The sequence below is a fragment of the Pristis pectinata genome, chromosome 2 (assembly GCF_009764475.1).
Source record: "Pristis pectinata isolate sPriPec2 chromosome 2, sPriPec2.1.pri, whole genome shotgun sequence".
Lineage (NCBI taxonomy): Eukaryota > Metazoa > Chordata > Chondrichthyes > Rhinopristiformes > Pristidae > Pristis > Pristis pectinata.
In genome coordinates this window covers 119,967,917-119,984,635 of record NC_067406.1, presented here as the reverse complement: position 1 = coordinate 119,984,635, position 16,719 = coordinate 119,967,917, and the positions used below count along the sequence as shown (strand labels likewise).

The 16,719-nt window shown below is 37.8% G+C and overlaps 1 long non-coding RNA gene across 1 annotated transcript in view; it reads right to left on the bottom strand.

The window, feature by feature from the left end:
• LOC127567554 (uncharacterized) overlaps positions 1 to 16,426 on the bottom strand; it is a 57,237-nt gene extending 40,811 nt beyond the window's left edge. The window contains exon 1 of the long non-coding RNA XR_007955908.1: positions 16,405 to 16,426. This is a non-coding gene — a long non-coding RNA (uncharacterized LOC127567554). The remainder of the gene's footprint in view (positions 1 to 16,404) is intronic.
• Between the last annotated feature and the right edge of the window lie 293 nt (positions 16,427 to 16,719).

The window sequence follows — 16,719 nt, the reverse complement described above, 5'->3', positions numbered from 1 at the left end:
CATGGATCGCAAGTGCTGCCTGTATGGGGACAAAACATTCCTCCTTCCTTTTCCTCTTTACATAGACCACCTCCACCAGCACCACCTCTGAGATCCTGTGATCGCGGTCTATCTCTCCATCTCTCTGTCTCTCTCTGATCCATCCTGAAGTATTGGCTTTTCTTGCAGCCAATGCACTCAGAAAATACGTATGTGTGTATGTCCAGGAAAGTTGTATCTAATCTGCCTTGTACATTAAACATCCATATGCCCATTTGAAAATGTGAAGATATGTTTAATCATGGTAATTAGTTCCAAATTCATGCTAAATTCATTCTTTCAAAGAAATGTTATGAAAAAAAAACAGATGACCAAGTGAAATAAGGAGACTTGGTAGGAAAAACAAAAATTCTAAAATGTCATGACAAAAATTACAACAGAGAGAATCAGATCAGAACACAGTGAATTTGTAGACTTTATGGCCTGTCCATCGCCCAGATTGTGCTTTCTGTCTTCCATTATTTATCTATTCTTCCTTATCACTGGGCTATAATTTCAGTTGCGTTTCTAATCCTTGACAATCTCAGATATGTGGCTCTCATCTTTTTCATTCTAAGACACTTCACCTCAGGCAACTCATTTCCTCACTAAACTATTTTTATGAGCATGCTTGTGGTATTGGACATGAGGTTTGGACACTCTACATGCTTAGAAACACACATTTTGGAAGTGAAGAAAATATTATTTCAGTTGTGATTGCAAATTTTGACCCTTCATAGAGCTCTTGATTACTTCCATTGTACCATCCCAAGGTCCCATTTCAAAATTGTTTTCAAATTAATACCAAGGCCTAATTATCAATCCCACGCTTTTCTGATCTGTAAAGCTTTATATCACACCGGTGTATGTGTTTACCACTTGGTTATTTGCACAATATACCATGGAAGGAAAACTTGTAAAAAGATTTAAGTTTGCCTTTGTAAAAGTAAATAATATTATAAAATGTAAACTGATAATGATCTCAGTACTGTAATATACATTACAATTTACTCATAATATATAAGAGATGACTTTAGCCTTGCCAATCCAGTAGATGGACAGACAATTTTTTAATATCTTTTCCTTGTCTCAATTTCTCTACTGAGAAAATCAACAAGGCCACAGGAAGCTTCCAGGATTTTGTTCACAACACATATTGGGGATGGATGACATCAATGTACCTCAACTGCAATCATAAGTGGACAGCCCAGGCAGGAAGTTACAATAGCCAAACTCTTCACATGTAGCGAGGGAACCACACAGAAGGGGATCAGAGCCAAAACAGAGAAGCAAAACAGTTCCTCTGAAAACCACATGTAAATCTTAGGCTTCTCTTGCTCTGACCTTCCTCTCCCACCTCCCTCTCCCTCCATTATTTTAGTCACTGGATCTCATGAATAGCCATTTCCATCAATTCTGTGGGTGGGATTTAACTGAGGTTCACTTTTAAAACAGTCCAGGTCTCAATTTTATACAATCAGATAAGATAAGATATCTTTATTAGTCACATGTACATCGAAACACAGTGAAATACATATTTTGTGTAATGTTCTGGGGGCAGCCCGCAAGTGTTGCCACGCTTCCAGCACCAACATAGCATGCCCACGACTTCCTAACCCGTACGTCTTTGGAATGTGGGAGGAAACTGGAGCACCTGGAGGAAACCCATGCAGACGCAGGGAGAACGTACAAACTCCTTACAGACTGTGGCAGGAATTGAACCTGGGTCGCTGGCGCTGTAATAGCATTATGCTAACCGCTATACTACCGTGCCTGCCCTTACTGTAAATATATCTATATATCTATACAGTATATCTATGCATAAAAGACATAATGCCCAAGATATTCTTGCTGAAAATTAGCGGCAAGCAGCAGATTTGCTCCCATTTCTGTGTGAAAAATTAATCAACTTAGATTTAACACAAATGGATCATATTCCCTCTCCACATGTTGCAGTATTTGCTTTATTCATCCTGTGAGCACAAAGACTTTCTGCTAATAATTAGCAAATGTAAAATCAGTTCCCTAGGAAACTGGGCAAAATGAAAACAAATTAGGCGAATGATGTAGCAATCAGATCTATTCTTCACCTATACATTACTCTCACTATTGCTTTCTGACTGCCTTCCAGCAATTCACAAACAATAACAGAATATTAAGTTGATAGCTTATGAGCCTTCATTCTCACCACCAAAGCAAATGAGGGGAAAACTTGTGTAAGGTGAATGGCAATTTGATGGGAATCGTTTTGTGATGGCAGTAATTTATGTATAATAAGCTCTCTGCTTTTTCTTGGCCTTCAAAATACTTCCTGATTAAATATTGTATTTTCATCATCTTTGATAATCAATTTCAGTACAAGCTTTTGATCTGCCTCAGTCAACATATTCACTTTTCTTGAATGTCTTTCTGATAACTTAAGACTACCTTGATGACATCAGCAGAATTCAAAACCTTCAGGGAACAGCAAGAGTCCATCAAATGCCTTTTCTGTTAATTGTTAGGACTTCTTTTAGGGACCTGTCCAACAGAACGAATGAAAATAAATGAGAAGAATATGCAACCTTGTTTGGCTACTCTGATTGTGCTGAAGCTGCCTGTGAGGTAGTTTCAGATAGTCTTGCATTCAAAATCTCTAGGTAGTACTAGCTTTATGATGTTCACTACCTCTTGGGGTATTCCATATGAACAGAGGATTTTCCAGAGGGATTTATGGTGAAGGCTGTCAAAACTTTTTTCAGTCTATGAAAATGAATCAGAAGTCAAACCACAACCCTGTCATGATCATCAATATTATCACTGAAGAAGTGAATGATTTCATCTGACTGGGAGTTAAAGTGGCAACAGAGACTGAGAAATCAACTTGAGAATTAGTAAAACTAACATCATGTGGACATTAAAGTAAGTAGAAATAAAGAAAGCTATAGATTCAGAACAGCTTGGGACACCTAAAGGGCTGTTCCAAGGAGATCTGAAGAAGTGCACAGAAGGAGATGAAGGCATACAGTCTGATGTTGGATACCATCATAAAATCTGCAACAGGCCTTTTGGAAGCCTAACTTGTCTTTGTGCCAATGAGGACACATAGTGAATGATAATATGTTGTGTTGATAGATGACTAAACATTATTAATGGAGACAAAAGATAACAAAAGATTGTAAACTGTGGTGCATGATCCTATTTTACACCAGGATCAAAAACTAATTATTATATTACATCTAAGTGTGAGGCTCCTCTGCTTACCATGGCACTTGATTGTCAGGCTTATTGAACTAAGGTTTTAGTTTCAGGTGGAATTAGACGAATAGTGGAAAGGGAAGATAAATCAAAAAGCAGTGATGAAATCTCACAAAATAGGTCTTAAGTGTCTGCATGAACAATCATTCACCTTCCATTTGTGTAGGAAATTGGATAATTTTGCTTCATTGATCTTTATTATCAGATGAGTGATGTATCATAACAAGATATAATTGAAATAGTAGAACAACACTTCTCCAGTTGCCCCCACATTCTTTTAAATATATTCATTTTTCAAAAGCAGTTTGACATGAAATGGTCGAAAACCAACAGTAAATTGAAAAGATAATCTTTTAAAATTAGATTCTGAACATCAAAGGTAATTGGACCAGAGGAGTAGGTAACTGAAATGAATAATCTACATTGTTCAACTCTAATATGATTGGAATTATGTTTACCCTTATAGAGCATTTGATCATCTTTGTTCATTCACAACCTTACACGTGGAGATTGAGACAAAGTCTTTATTGCATCAAGTATGGCAAATGTCCTTTATTCTCATTAGTAAGGACCATTGATGAAATATTTATTAAAATAGCACTCATTAAGAATGAGTCATTCTCGTTCCAAGCCTAGATAAAGAGTTAACATCACAAAGGGCAGTTGCTTGTAAAAGCATCTGCTGAATCATCTCGATGTGCATCCAGGAAAATAATCTAGTTGAGCTGTCTCTGTTGGTGATGTGTGATTGAAGCCAGTGGAGAGCCAATGTCTGCAACCATGACTGTATTTTGATGGGACAAGTGAGAGAAGTTGAAGAAGTAAGCTATGATCCAGAGTCACCCTACTTTCTGTTTGACGATTTCTCAGAAGGTAATTGAGAATCATATGTCAACATTCATTATTTTTTAAATTTAATTTAATGTCTGTCTCACTCATAATTAGATCAGAGAGCCTTTGATGTAGATAATGCTTGACTATTTTCAATGGTTAATGCATGAAATGTATTACGATGTATATCCAGAGAGTTTTCTTCATTTTTTTCTGAATTGGCTTTCAGAGATTTAAAATGAAAATCAAAAATCTGCAGATGCTAAAAATCTGAACTGAAAACAGAAAATGCTGGAAACACTCAGCTGGTCAGGTAACATCTGTGGAAAGAGTAGTAGATCTAACATTTCAGGTTGAAGAATTATCCATGTGAAAGTGAGAGCAGGATGGAAATTGACAACAAAAGTAATAACATTTTTGAGTTCACTTTGAGTGCAAGAAGGGTCTTTGACCTGAAGCAATAACTCTGTTTCTCTTTATATGTGGCTTTTGTAATGTTGGCTATGTACTCCATTGTAGTATGTGACTAACTGCAATTTGTACATATCACAACAATGTTTACAGAGGCGTTCCAGGAAGTTTCTCTTTTTGTACAGAAGCTGCTTGCTTATCTTGTGTAGCAGACATACAGCAGACAATGTTTCTCTGTAAGTTCTTTTGTTCAATAAAACATTTTGTTATTTTAATTTCCTGACCATCCTACAATATCTTTGAAAGGAATATAACAAAAGGATAATGTGGTGTGTCTACTATAGTCTGATTTTCAAAGGCTTAGCTAAGTATTCCCATGACTAAAGCAAGACCATTTTGTATCAAGCAACACAATAGAAACTAAACGGAAATGTAGAACAGGATTAGAGATATTCAGAATGACAGAAGATTTATTGAGGGTGGGTTATGATTGGCTATATTAAGCTTGTTGGACCTGCTTCTCATGACTCACAAGTAAGGTTACCTCATGCATTCAGCTGTCAGGTGTAGAACTGGTGGCTTTGATATACAGAGATATTTTAAAACCATTAAAATTGTTGTAAGTAGTTTAAAAAATTAAAATATTCAAAAAATAAAAAAACTACATACAAACAATAAAAATAAGAAATGACTACAAATGTTAAATTAAAATAACTTAATAATAAATAAATACATAACCTGTCTTCTAATCTTTGGGATGGGAATTAAATAAATGAATCCAAGTGGATTCCAGTGACAGGGTGGGCTGACAGATGTGCCACGATCTCTCCTCATCTTGTGCTGGACTTAATGGTGGGTCTGCACTGATCTGAGACATACTTGGCTGGGAGTTGAAAAAGATAGAATGAAAATAAATAAAAATGTAAGCGGAATCACCACAGGAAAAGGACAAAGTGTTTGGTTATTGTTGTTTTGTTCCATAAGACAATAGGGTGAAATTTATTAACTCTCTTACATATGCCATCTGCTAAGATTATTCTCTGAAAGATTTTTTTTGCTTAGTTCAGATATTTGAACGTCAAAACAATTTTCCATCTGAAGGGTGTGATGGTCTTCAGTCACAAATAGGCATGTGGTTGACAAGAACTGGCTCACAACACTGCCATGATGAATAATATAAACTAAGTCTATCAAAGCAGTTCACTACCTGCTGGAATGAAACTCCACAGCTTTATTTGTTCCTGTTCTGGACAGCCACCTCTGTGCTTTATGTTGGAGCTGTATGTTGATCATTAGAACAGCAGCCTTAAATCCAAACAGGGAGATGAATTCATATTTACATGCAGGATTTTCCATTTCATGACCTACACTTGATTTCACTTGAAAGACTTGCAGCAAGTTTGCAGTTCATTTTTTCAAGGCTAACAGCCAGGTGGTGTAAATCATCCAGCAGTTTATGGAGGATCTGAAGTCATGGGGTACCTTTTCTTCAGTACAAATCACAGGAATTTTAGCAAACTAGTACTAATGCGCACCCTTACTTTGTCATTATTTTTCCACCAGTTTCTGGGCTCATATGTTATTATACTAATGAAAGATAGAAGTAAAAATATTGCAACATCCTGAAAAATGGAAATATTATTTGAACAACCTGAGCAGTGGTTGTTAATTATCATATACCACTGTCTGGAAAATGGGATAAATATTTTCAAACTGAAATCACCCAATTAGAAAATAGTTCTTCTGCATGAAGATTTCCTGATGTTTTCCTCATTATGCTTTCTGTGTCGATAGTGTATGGTTCTTCTACAGAGTGTGTTTATATTAACAAGTGATGTTTCTATTCACTGGAACTTTAACAATACATGATTATGTAAAGGAATTCGTGCTGACATTAAGACCAGAAATATGAACCAAATGTGTGTTCCTGTTTGATGTTGCAAATTTAGATAGGATATTTAACAAGAGAATGGCTGAAGCTGTAAGGCGTAACTTTGTGCAATCTTGTTTTAATAAATCTATTGTCTTGATAACAGTCTGTACAATAAAACTTTCATGGAAACTGCCTCACTAGGTATCATTAACATAGTCACTGTGTTTTTCATTTCTTGTTGTTTTTACAATGAATGACAACTTTCAGGAAAACATATGTTTTCCATTAGATTATTATTCTAAAAATCTGATGAAGTAACATAAAGAGTATAAGTAATGAAAGGCAAGAACTAAAGTTGGAGTGTTCCAATTTATTAACACCACATGAGTCCTGAGTGGTGTAAACAGTGTTGATCTTCACAGGTGTTCATTGTGGAATCCAGTGAAAATCTTAAGATCTTACTGTGCATCACAGACCTGAGCTGGAGTGAGCGAACAGGTATATTAGCTCTTCCTTTCTTCTCTCCTTGACTCTTCTATTTACTGTTGATGAAATCGAGTTGATGGAGAGCAGGGTGGGGGAGCTGTCCTGGATAGCACTGGTATATTTACCAGTCCAGAGGTGGATTAAAGTCTGGGCAGTAGTAGAGCTAATGCATGGACTCTCTCTTTCTGTCTGGATTTGCACTAATACCACCACACTCCCTCATAGTCAAAGGCCCAAAAGAGCAGCATTCATTAAGTTTTCTTTCTGTTCTTTGAGATGTGGTATTTACTCTAATGAATCACTGAGAGAAATATTGAAGGAACATCTAATTTTTATACTTAAAATGATTATAGTATTTGATAAGGTAGGTAGGGAGATTCTTTCTTCTTTGGTGGCAAGTGAGAACAAGTGTAAATAACCTTAAAATTAGAACCAAAAGTTCAAGGGTGAAGTCAGGAAGCAGTTTTTCATATAAAGGGTTGTGGAATTCTGGTACAGTTTGCTCCAAAATGCTGTTGAAACTGAAATTTCAACACTGGTATTTTTATTAGGCAAGGCCAAAATGGGCTATGAAATCAAGACAGGTAATTAAAGTAAAGATACAGATCACCTATAGTATAATCGAATGGCTTACAGAGTTGAATGGCCTACCCCTGTTCAAATATGTCTGTCATATCATTGAGGCTTTCTATCACCAGTACATTTTGTAATATTTTAACTGGGAAAATGCCAAAGAGATCAGATTTTCACTCAAAAGTCATAATTTCAAAATGTTGACTCTGAATTAATTCACATTATTTTGGTAAGATAACCCAAGTCTTGTTTGGGATATTAGTTTTCAGGGTATCATCTAATGTAATTTTGTAGCTCTTCAACACTTGTTGAATTTTAATTCTATTACTGAAAGAAGTTGATCTAGGTTGGCTAGCACAAGGGAATAAAAAAGAAAAACAACTTCATTTTTTTAATATTAAGCATCTCTGGTCAACCTAACAGTCCCAACCTAAAAAAACAAGGCCAAAAGATGTAACCATTGTTGTCACAAATTTTTTTTTGACTTTGCGATGTTATAAAGAAAAGCAGCATAATAAGTGGAAAAGTGATACTTGGTACAGTGTAAGTTGCTACTCCGAGCTTTGAATCTTTGTCAAGATAAAGTAAGGGATATTGCATGTATAGTCCTTGACCTGCAGGGTGACTTCTTAATGAAACCCATTTCTTTTCAGCACTCATAATAATTTTTCATCTAATTGCTCTTAGCAAATAGATCACCTACATGTTCTAAATAAACAATATTTAAGGATAAAGACAGTAATGCTATAAATTGATAATCAAGCACATATATTCACTAAGTATCAATTTGAAAACAGATCTTAAGTTTAATCAACATCCATGAGATTATCCAGTGGGATTAATGCTTCAGGACATTGGCCCCTTCATTATTAAGGTGATTCACTTGAAACGTTCTTTCTGTTTCTCTCTTCATAGATGTTGCCCGACCTGTTGAGTATCCTCAGCATTTTCTGCTTTTATTTAAGATTTCCAGCATCTGTGGTGTTTTGCTTTTCAACTTGTTTTCCAGCAAGCTGTTTAATAGCTGCATTTGGGAAATCTCAGCTGAACAGCATCTTACTTGTAAGTGGCTTTTGATGAGACACAGTGGCAGAAAATACGTAAATTATTGATTCATTAAAATATGTTATGGTGTTTCCTTGAAGATTGGAAATAAGGTTTAGTGAATTTGACAGATTATGAGGAAAAAAAATCCTCAGTGCTGTCCTGCAAAGCATGATGAAAAATATTCTGCTGACGAAATCCTTTTATGTCAGCGAGAGGGGTAGATATCTAACCATTTATCATAATTTTCATAGTTATGACCAATATTAAGCAAGATATTAAATTTCTGACTATACAGACAGATATAAATAACTTTCACAAGGTGAGAAAATTGGGCAGAACATGTCTGAAATAAGGCATGACCAAAGTTTAAAGTGAAAATAATAGATTGAAAATCAAGGTTCTGGAAGTGAGAGACAAGCATCTTTGCATATGGGCTCATTCACTGATTGGGACCAAGAAAATAAATAGAATATAGAGCATTGAACCAGGCTCAACATGGCTCAGCTTTCCCACACTGATCTCACTGTTGTACATGTCTCCTCCCTTCTCCATCGGCTAAGTTTATCACCATTACTGTTGATCATTTTTTGCAGGTATGCTTGTCTAGCTTTCTCTTAAATATATCTATGGTAGTATCCTCAATCACACCCTGTGATAGCGGATACCACATTCACGCACTAAGCTTGATAAAGAAATTCTTTCTGAATTCTCTGATTTCTTGGTGACTATCTAATATTGAGTGAAATTTTGCTCTTCCCCATTTCTCTGTTTTGACTTTAACAAAACACTTTAGAATTTTCAAGAGGGAGAGAGGAAATTCCAAAGCTTAGGGCCTAAAAAGATGAAGATATGGCCAGCTATTGTGAGTGATGTACCAGGTCAACATTGAAGGAATGCAGAGCTCCCTGAGGTTTTGATGCCAGAGGAGTTTACAGAGATCAGCCAAGACCATAGAAACAATCAGAAGGATGAGAACTCTGAATGTAAGGCTCTGGACCAGGTGACAGGTAAGTCAGCAAGCACATAAGTAATGCCTGAATGGGACGGTTTAGAATTTTGGATAAGCTCAAATTTTTGGAGAAAAATATAGTACTTTGGCCAAAAGAGCACTGGAACAATTAGTTCTGGAGGTAACAAAGGCATGGATGAGGCTAGAGTGAAGACAGAGATGAGATGTATTATAATGAGAGTGGTGCGTGACAGAGAGGAAATGGGTTTGAATGGTCAGTTGACAGCCATATAGGATGTCAGGACTGCCAGTGGACTGGGTCAGTAGCTACGGAAGGAATCTAGTAGGGTAGCTGGGGAATGGAGATTTGAACATTAGGTCAACCATAAACTTACCTTCCCGTGTAATGGCTTTTCAATAAGTGAGCTTTTAAATAAAACTGAAGCAGGCTGCCCCAGGTAACAAATGAAGTACATTTTTACAGACATCAGTAAGTCCATTGTTTCCCTAAAATACGCAAAAATTCCTCGATATGGTAACCGTACCTCTGCAGTATTGTAATGAATGGTGTCAAAAGCATATACGAAAGAACAATTACTCAAAGTGGAGAGAGAGAGGAAACTAGTTCTGCCATTTGTAGGAACCAATGTATATACACACGCTGGACTTCTGAATTTAATAATATTATGGGAGCTCATTCATATGTAGGGGTGTCTATAAGTTGGGTGTTCATAACTCGAGGTTGGCCTATAATTAGTTTGAACATTTGGACTACATTTTAACCTCTTTATTTGTCAGTCTTGCTCTTCTAAGAAGTAATTTGAGTCACAAATTACACCAAATAATAAAAGTTAGCATTGCAAAGACTACATCATATTTAAATGTTATATTGTCAGGATACTTCAAAATGGTTCTACTTGATATGGTTCAGTTTTGATGAATGACAGGGTGATTAGGCATTCATCAAAACTAAGTAAGAACACATGATACCTAGTAAGAACATAAAAGACTGATGGACCACTTTTCCCTGCACTTTTCCCTTTGGTGGCTGCATAGCTCCATCAACTACCAGGACTTTGAAACACAACGGTCCACTAGTAGTGAGTAGGCTTCAGGGAGTGGATTCTAACCTCCTGCCCCTACATCACCTTTATGGTATTTTAACAGTTTGTGCTGCAAAGGCCCCTTTAAATGTTTCTGATGTTCAGAGACATTCAGTATCGGTTTAAGTATTGGTTTATTATTGTCACGTACCGAGGTACAGTGAACAGCTATTGTTTTGCATTCCATCCTGACAGATTATTCCATACATAATTATAAGGAGGTAGTAAAAAGAAAACAGAATACAGAATATAGTTATTACAGTTCAAGAAAGTACCATACAGGTAGACAAATAAAGTGCAAGGGCCACGATAAGGTAGATTTGGAGATCAAGAGTTATGAGAGGTCTGTTTAAGAGTTTGTAATGGAGGGATAGAAGCTGTCTTTGAGTCTGGTGGCTCATGCTCTCTGGCTTTTGTATCTTCTGCCCAACAGGAGAGGGGAGAAGAGAGAATGAGGGGTCCTTGATTATGTTCGCTGCTTTCCCGAGGCAGTGAGAAGTGTAGACGGAGTCAATGGGGGTAGATTGGTTTGCGTGATGGACTGGGCTGCGTTCACAACTCTGAAATTTCTTGTGGTCTTGGGCAGAGCAGTGATGCATCCAGATCGGATGCTATTGAAGCTAAGATTCGTCGGGGACATGCCAGATTTCCTTAGCCTTCTAAGGAGGTAGAGGCACTGGTGTGCTTCTTTGGCCACAGCATCCATGTGGCTGGACCAGGATAAGTTATTGGGAACTTGAAGCTCTCAACCATCTCCACCTCAGCAATATCTGGGGCTCATGGTGCATCTGGTGAGATACAGCATTTCTAAGCACATTCTTTGACCTTGACCACCAGTGTGAGGTTACTGGGCATCCTGCTTCTTGGACCTTAGTTCCCAATGTTGACCTCTATAACCATCTCCTCCCAATATCTTTTGTCTGTATGTGTCAGTTGGGCTTTCTGATTCTTCTGAGAACAGGAATTGCCCTCTCTCTCTGTCTATTGCACCAAGGTGTTCAGCAAAGAAAATAAGCAAGGCCACTCCCTTCTTGTCTCTATAGCGTTCCTTTTTTGCTCCTTTCAATGATATTTTATTATTCTTTCCTTTCAATGATATTTTAAATAACTTTCGGAAGCTTTTCTGCCACTCTCAATGCTTTGTTCCAATCACAGTCACATGGACAAGGAATGATCTCAGAGCTTCAACATGTGCTCCTCTGTTGTTTACACAGACATTCTCTACTGACCAAAGTCCTTTCACATATATGGAGGCTATTTTCATAGATGTTGTTCTCTTGCATGACCATTTAATCTTTAAACCGTGACTGCTAACTATCTTGGACTGGATACGTTCATCCAATATTCTGCACACAAGCTTAATGTGTGATTAGGATACCACTGAAGTTGGAGAGCTGCAACAGATCTTTCAGAGCAACAAGTTAGTTGCTGATTGTCTCTCCCGATCACTTGTTATGGGTTTTAAACTTAAAACTTTCTACAATCTCTCCTGGTGTGTAACTTCCTATTTCTTCACTAAATGGGATACTGATTGCCCAATTAATGCAAGTAAGTTTTCAAATGGCGCATAAGTGTCTGGCTCACTAAGTATGCTGTCTGTTTTGAGTTTGCACATCTCCCTTTGCGTGGGTTTCCCTGGGTGCTTCAGTTTCCTCCCACATTCCAAAAACGTGTAGGTTAGTTGACACTGGTAACTTCCTCTGAGTATGTGGGTGGTAGAAGCTGGGGTAAGTTGATGGAAATGTGAGGAGGATAAAAGGGGTTACAGTAGGATTAGTGTAAAAATGGGTGCTTGATGGTTGGCACAACTCAGTGGGCTAAAGAGCCTGTTTTCATACTGTATATTCTATAACTAATACCTGTTGTAAAATATCTTAAACATCTTGGGCCTTGTTGAAAGAGGTGCAATTAAGTTTTTAATGGCATACCAAATCATAATTACTGCTTGAAAGCCTGCCCTGTCCTAAAACTATGCTTATATAGTTGGCTCGTTCCCTCAGATTATTACAAATTTCCATTTTTTGTAAAAGAAATATAAGCTTTACATGTGTTCATTGTACTTAACTCACACATGTACAGAATCTTTGTTTCACGCCTTGTAAAATATTTAAAACTTGTTGCTATGGTTTATTCATACCACCAAGCAGTGAAAGACTTCATCTGAAAGCAAGGTTTTAAAGATTTGGGTTCAGTCTCTGTAAAGCAACTGAGGGATGCTCTATCCCTGACAACCCCAATTCTTCCTTTTCCTGTTCTTCAGTGATCCAGCACAATAGCTTACCTAATATCCTACACAATAACCCCCAATTGGATTAACCGGAGTGCTGTATCTTAGTTCTAGGAATTGTAAATAAGTGTTGAATGAGCTGCTTCCATCAGATGATGTAGAGAATCTGCCTTCTGATTGCTTTGGACAGATGACGCACTGAATACATTTAAGGTAGTGGCTGATGGACATTTATACTAGAAGGGAGTCAAGGAGTATGTGGGGGGATCAGCCATGATCTTACTGAATGGTGGAGTCAGCTCGACGGGGTCCTGCACCTGTTTCTTATGTTCTTGTGAAGTTTTTCATAGACAAAATATATTCACAATTCCGTACATGTGTACTCTTGGGTTATATCATCGCAGTCAATTTAAAGCCCTCTTCAGAGATATTGAGCAGGAATGAAAGAAAATAAAGAACATAGAACCCTTGGTGGGACTCAAGCATTCACCTCACCTGTCAGTCCTGCCACCTCTGTCAAATTACCTTGCTGGTGCTTTTTACCCTTTCTTCAAATGAGGTCACTTCCTGAACTGCAGCAGGTCCTTTCCCCAGCAGATGTGACCTGTTTTATGTTAAATAACTTCTCCTGCAAAGAAATAATTTGTCCATGAATAAATGCAGCAAGATCACACCTGCATCATTTGCGCCTTGATTTTCCCTGAATTAATAATGAGTAGCAGTGTCTGAGTTTGCTGGTCATTCATGCATTAAATCCTCAGCAAGATTGATGTGGTGTTCCTGTGGTTTGTGACTGGGCAGTGTTTAGTACATGAGCCTGAAACAGAATTCTATTTCACTGAGCAAGGAAAGGAGACTGGAAGGAAACAGATGTTGCAAAAGAAAGAAAACAACAGATTATTTTAAACAGTCACAAGATTTACCTCTCCTTCAGTGATATGCATTTTTTTTCTGGTGTATTATCAACGTCCTTGGCATCTTGCTAATGCTGTTGATTGTTTTGACACGTCATGCCATGATTTTAGCCATTGTTTTCAGCATCTTCTTTCTGTGGCGGGGATGTCATGCAACATGACTTCTCTCTTCTACTTCCTGCAGCCAATGCTTAATGGCTCAGTCATTAAAGCAATGTGCCCTTATGCCAACCACCCTCTTTGCACTGCCTGCAAATTGTACTCACTTTCATCAACAAAGAAAAACCAAATCACTAATTCCTAACTACTATTCATTTGCAAACAATGCACCATTTGCAGTCTAAGAAACAAAAACAGAATGGATTATAAAATGTTGGCAAAATAAATTCCACAGTTTTGCATTCTTAATGTGTGCAGAACATGTGGTCTTCATGTCTCAAGTCATGAAACTGTTAACAAGTTTTTGGAACCACTGTGGGCCCTACCTTGTTTACTGCATAGTTCAAATCTGCCTCATTGCCTCATCTCTTGGCTTAACACAGTGCTCACTTTCCCATCACTGGGAGGGCAATCTGGGTGCTGCTGTACAGTTGTAGATCAAGCTCCATGAGATGAAATGTATATGGCATAGGTTCCTTCTGCTTTGTTGCTGTCTGAAGTTCATTGCATTTCTCAAGCCCCATCAGCTCTTTTTGTTTGCCTGCTTCCCATGTCTCTAGTATTCCCGAGCCATGATAGGGTGCAGCATGATAGTGTAGCAATTAGCATAACGCTATTACAACGCCAGTGACCCAGGTTCAATTCTGGCCGCTGTCTGTAAGGAGTTTGTGCCTTCTCCCTGTGACTGTGTGGGTTTCCTTCGGGTGCTCCGGTTTCCTCCCACATTCCAAAGACATATGGGTTAGGAAGTTGTGGGCACGCTATGTTGGCGCTGGAAGCGTGGTGATACTTGCAGACTGCCCCCAGAACATTCTACGCAAAGATGCATTTCGCTCTGTGTTTTGATGTACATGTGACTAATAAAGAAATCTTATCTTGTCTTATCTTATCACCTGTCACTTCCCTTTTGAAATATGCAGATAGGAAATGGTAGACATAAAACTCATATTCATCAATGATTCTATGGTAAACAATCTACTCTGCTCATGTCTTCAACTCTGCCTCTTCCTCTACAGCTCAACTGATCAAATATATGTAAGGTAGAAATCAAAGCAATTCTGAATAACTTACACCTCCCTCTTTAATATTTGCTTAACAAGATCAGTTATATGTATTACACTGATTACTTAAATTTGTCAGTCACATTTTAGAGCTCACTCAATTAACAGTAATGAAAGTAACTTTAACACACATTTACTGCACGTAGAAAACTTAATTTCCAAATCAAATAAGGTATGACACAAAAATATAATATTAACATTAAAATACATAGAAATTGTCAAAGATTCAAAATGGGAAAATAACATTTAGCATTTGCATTTTGATTCATTTTCAGTTTTCTTCCTGTATTCCTGATATCTTGATGAGGTAGGTATCCCTTCAGAACTCTGAGTTTGCAAAACTGGCATGGCCCTAAATTGGTACTGATGGCCCTTGTGTTGTATTGATGGGCTGCTAATGGGTCAGTGTAGACTTCTGTGGGTTTTCCAGCTCTCAGAGAAACCTGCCCACTGAGTCTGTGCCAATTTAAACCTAGTACAAGCACAGCAGTCCCAATCAATTGGGAAAAATCAGCAATTGGGAGGAAGGTAAGTGGAAGAGTTTTCAGTATTTATTGATGTTCAATGCATTTTTTAATGCTCAAAGGTCTTTTTAGTGTGTTTGCTTAAACAATATGTTTTTAACAGGTTCTAAACGCTGCTGACTATTTGGGAACATCAAAGGTGTTCATAAATGTTCAATGGCGTGATAACACCGACAGCTTTGACAGCTAGGAAGCCTGGAGGTGTGGCCTAACCAGTGGGCAAAGCCATTTTCTGAGTACAGCTGTCTGATTATTCTGTGCTGGGATTTCAGCTCCCAGCAGAATAATACACTGGGCCAGACTGGAAAAGACGGTGTGGCTCAAGGGCAGCTGGTCGGCGGTTTTGATGCAATGGAAGATATGCCGATTAACTTTATTAATTTCCCATTAGTGCTCATTTTCACATGGCATTCTGATTGGTTAAATTCCTTAGTAACAGCCAGTTGGATAGAAATGTTGGCACTTGGTTCCTGAGAAGAGGAAATAATTTGTATACATTTTAACATGAGGCTGTGAAAGATGCTCTGGAAATATAATTCTTTATTTCTTTTGCAGAATATTTACTTTCTAATTTCCATAAAGATACCCACCAGACAATACCCTGGTCCTCTGTGAGCTTTGAGAACCACTTCTTAACTGTCATACCTCCAAATGAGAGTCCCAGTCACTGTGCCCAGTGTTAAACAGCACTAATTGCTCCTACTGTCTCACATTAAGGGAGGATTCTGAGAATATTACAGGCTATAGGAACTATTCCAAACTTGTCTGAGTTGTGGAAACAATTAACTTCATTTTCAGGAAATGAAGGACGGTGAAGTCAATTGAAAAGGAAATGGGAGGTGGTGTAAACCAAGCTGGGAATTTTATTTGAGCCAGTTTTTCTCTACTTCATTAGACCAATTTCACCCCAGAGAGAGCTTTGTTACCCCCCAATATGATGTGGAAATAAAGTCTAGACTAATGAGATTTGTAAAATAAAAGTCTGACTTACCATTGGAAGTCTGCCCTTTTTTGTTTCTTGGTGGACCTTGATTTAGGTGCCAGTGCTTCTGGGGGAAGCAGGGGGAAGTTCCATTAAGATATTGAAATAGGAGTCAACTTATGTAGTTACAGCCCCAATGTGATTCTCATGTCAATTGATATAACCGCTGCAACTTACTCAGCCCACCCTCAGATCCTGAGCAGTACAGGTTAGAAGGTGACAGTTTCTTGCTAATTAAATGAATCACTACTGCTGCAAAGGAAACATGGAAACAGCTCATTTTTCCTGATTCTTTTGGGAGTTTAGAGCGTTAAGGCTTCCACA